The 4,288-nt window shown below is 42.4% G+C and overlaps 1 pseudogene; it reads left to right on the plus strand.

Annotated features, from left to right (window-relative positions):
* The first annotated feature begins 1,979 nt into the window (after positions 1 to 1,979).
* Positions 1,980 to 2,765, plus strand: LOC116484219 (small ribosomal subunit protein eS6-like; annotated as a pseudogene).
* Positions 2,766 to 4,288: the final 1,523 nt, after the last annotated feature.

Consider the following 4,288-nt stretch of genomic DNA (forward strand, 5'->3'; position numbering starts at 1 on the left):
CTGTCTTAGTCTGCTCAGGATGCTATAACAAATACTATAGACTGTGTGGCTTAAACAACAGAAATTTATTTCTCACAGTACAGTTCTGGAGGCTGGAAGTCCAAGATTAAAGCGCTGGCTGATTGGGTTGCTGGTGAAGCCTCTCTTCCTGGCTTGCAGATGTGGCCGTCTTCTCACTATGTTCTACATGACAGAGAAAGAGTGCACTCTGGTCTCTTCCTCTTCTTATAAGGACACCAGCCTCAAGATTATGAATTTGGAGGGGACGCAAGCATCCAGTCCATAGCACCATCCTCTGCCTCTGGGCTGGCATATGATTTCAGACCTTTTGAAGGAGCTGCTATTTTTATTTTATTTTTTAGAGAAGCTTTTTTAAAAAAAATTTCAACTTTTATTTTAGATTAAGGGGTTACACACGCAGGATTGTTACACAGGTATGTTGCATGATGCTGACGTTTGGGGCATGATTGATCCCATCACCCAGGTAGTGAGCATAGTACCCAATAGCTAATTTTTCAACTTTCACTCCTCTCCATCCCTCCTCCCTCTGTAGTCCCCAGTGACTTATAAATGAGAACATGTGCTATTTGGTTTTCTGTTCCTGTATTAATTCACTTAGGGTAACAGCCTCCAGCTGCATCCATGTTGCTGCAAAGAACATGATTTCATTCTTTTTTTATGGCTGAGTAGTATTCCACAGTGTATACAACACATTTTCTTTATCTAATGCAGATGTGCTATTTTATGCAAAGGACCTTGGAGATCTCATAGGTCTCCAAGACAGCTGGGTTCTCAGAGCTTCTTCTGTACTCCGCCAGTGGCAATATCACACATCAGGTTTCCCATTCTGAGCACATTCTTCCTTGCTGTGTGATATGGTTAGGCTTTGTGTCCCCACCCAAATCTCATCTTGAATTGTAATCCCCAGGTGTTGAGGGAGAGACCTGGTGGGAGATGATTGGATCATGGGAGCAGTTTCCCCCAGGCTGTTCTCATGATAGTGAGGGAGTTCTCATGACATATGATGGTTGTATAAATGGTGGTTTTTCCTGGGCTTTTCACTCTCTCTTTCTCCTGCCACCATGTGAAGAAGGTCCTTGCTTCGCCTTCCACCATGGTTGTAAGTTTCCTGAGGCCTCCCAAGCCATGTGGATCTGTGAGTCAATTAAACCTCTTTCCTTTGTAAATTACCCAGTCTCAGGAATTTCTTTATAGCAGTGTGAGGATGGACTAATACACTGTATTTCTTCTAATTAATTAATCACACTGGACATGCAAGGGTCATTTTCCCACTTGCTTCAGGGACCACGGAGCAAGCTCCAGAGTGTCAGAGGGCCTGGGGCAAGCTGGCCACCCCTCACACAGCACAGGTCCACGACATATTTGTATTCAGAGATACTGTGGCCACATTTATTGGTATTTCTCTCACAATTCAGCTTCAAGGCAGAGTTGTGGTTTGTCAGTTATATGTAGTTTGAAGGCATTTTCCATTTAGTTTATAGATGTGTGTCTCAAATCTGTGAAACAGGTGACCCCTGAGATATATCTCTGGAATCCTAGTTTGAGAGACCCTTTGTTAAAAGTTAAGTGCTGTATCTCCCAGTGACAACTGTACCAACGTGTTCCAGTAACATACAAACATGCAAACTGTCAATGAAATCTTTGGGCAATGCCTGGTTTTCCAAATAATCCTGACTATGTTGCATATTCAGTCTTTTTCTGATTACTGTCCATATAATAATAATAATAATGATGGATAATGTTTGTGTCTGTTTTTCTCCTCTTTTGGGTTCTTATGGCTGATCCCAAAGAATGAAGAGCCCACATGGCCCAGCTTTTATTTGAATCCCTCAAAAAGCACAAAAAAGGGGTCCAATTTTATAACCTACACCAGCAATTCTCAAACATTTTGGTCTCACTCTTTAAAATTATCGAGGGCTCTTTTTCGAGGCACCTCAGAGGCAATCAGTCGCTTCAAAATGAAGCTGAACGTCTCCTTTCTAGCTGTCGACTGCCAGAAGCTCCTTGAAATGGATGAGGAATGCAAACTTTGTATTTTTTATGAGAAGTATACAGCCACAGAAGTTGCTGCTGACGCTCTGGGTGAAGAATGGAAAGGTTCTGTGATGGGAATCAGTGACAGGAATGACAAACAAGCTTTCCCATGAAGCAGGGTGTCTTGACTCATGGCTGGATCTGTGTACTATGGAGCAAGGGGCATTCCTGTTACAAACCAAGGAGAACTGGGGCAAGAAGCACGAAGCTGTTTGCAGTTGCATTGTGGATGCCAATCTGAGCTTTCTAAACTTTTTTTTTTTTAAAAAAAAAAAAAAAAAAAAAAAAGAGGATAGAAGGATATTCCTGTACTGACTGATACTGTGGAGCATCATCACCTGGGGCCCAAAAGAGCTAGCAGAATCCACAGACTTTTCAGTCTCTCTAAAGAAGATAATGTCCACCAATCTGTTGTTAAGAAAGCCCTTAAAGAAGGCAAAAAAGCTGGGACCAAAGCACCCAAGATTCAACTTCTTGTTACTCCATGTGTCTTGCAACACAAATGCTGGCGTATTGCTCTGAAGAAACAGTGTACTAAGAAAAATGAGGAAGTGGCTGCAAAATACGCTGAACTTTTGGCCGAGAGAATGAAGGAGGCCAAAGACAAACTCCAGGAACAGATTGCGAAGAGAGGCACACTGTCCTCTCTGTGAGCTTCAACTTCTGAGTCCAGCCAAAAACGGGATTCTTTTCTTTTGAGTAACCAATAAATAAGACTAGACTCCCCAAAATCAAATAAAATTGAGGAACTCAAGAGTTTTTGTGTATGTGCCTTCCATCTAATGCTATTTACTTTATGATATGGTTTGGCTGTGTCCCCACCCAAATCTCATCTTGAATTGCAGCTCCCATAATTTCCACGTGTTGGAATTATGGGAGGGATCCAGTGGGAGATAATTGAATCATAGGGGCAGTTTCCCCCATACTGTTCTTGTGGTAGTGATAAGTCTCATGAGATCTGATGGTTTTATAAGGGCTTTCCCCTTTCACTTGGCTCTCATTCTCTCTTGCCTGCCGCCATGTGAGACGTCCCTTCCTTCTGCCACGATTGTGAGACCTCCTCCATCACGTGGAACTGTGAGCTCATTAAACCTCTTTCTCTTTATAAATTACCTAGTCTCTGGTATGTCTTTATCAGCAGCATGAAAACAGACTAATACACTCTGTTAGAAATCAGAGCTGAGAATTTAAAAATTATCTTTATTAATTCACTTTAAAAACAATAAATCCATTGGTTAAGATAAGTAACACATTTTTATTGAAAAAAGGCTGTATTAAAAAAACTTTAACAGGAAGAGTAGAATTGTTTTACATGTTTGCAAATCTTTTCAATGTCTGGCTTAATAGAAGACAGCTGGGTTCTCTGAGCTGCTTCTGTACTCTGCCAGTAGCAATATCACACATCGGATGGTTTCTAGTACACTGATCGTGAGGGAGAGAGTAAAAAAGGCAGATAATAGCTTCCTGTCATGGTGAAAATACTTGCAGGCATGCAGGTGCCCTGAAGGGTCCCAGGGACACACAATCTTCAACACACGGTGAAAACCACTGACCCAGCCTCTCTTCAAATGCCTTTTCCTTTTCTTTCCGATTCTCTCTCCTCTGAAACTGCTCTGGGGTTCTCACTGTGAGACCGTGCTTCCATCAATCCAACAGCCAGTGGGGCAATATTTTCCCATGTCTCTACATCCTCCCACACTCTCTGCACTGAGTAACTCTACTTAGCCTTTTTCTGGCTTCTTCTTATTTTATTTATTTGTTTGTTTGTTTGTTTATTTATTTATTTATTTATTTATTTGGTGCTTCTGCTCACTCAAATGGTCACCCAGTCCTTCTGCACTTCCATTCACCTCTCCTGTCCTCTCATCTTTATCTTTCCTCCCATTCTGTGTCACAAAAAGTCCACAAACTGGGTGAAAAAGGCAGTTCTTTATTTAAAGTAGAGGAGAGGTCAGACATGGTGGCTCAAACCTATAATCCCAACACTTTGAGAGCCTGTGACCACCTTGGGCAACATAGTGAGACCCTGTCTCTATGGAAAATAGAAAAAAAAATTAGCTGGGTGTGGTGGTACATGTCTGTAGTCCCAGCTACTTGGAAGGCTGAGGTGGGAAGATCGATTGAGCCCAGGAGTTGGGGGCTGCAGTGAGCTGCGATCACGCCACTGCACTCCATCCTCGGCGACGGAGCGAGGCCCTGCCTCTAATAAATAAATAAAGGAGAGGAGAGCAGA

Source organism: Hylobates moloch, unplaced genomic scaffold, assembly GCF_009828535.3.
Source record: "Hylobates moloch isolate HMO894 unplaced genomic scaffold, HMol_V3 SCAFFOLD_15, whole genome shotgun sequence".
Taxonomy (NCBI): domain Eukaryota; kingdom Metazoa; phylum Chordata; class Mammalia; order Primates; family Hylobatidae; genus Hylobates; species Hylobates moloch.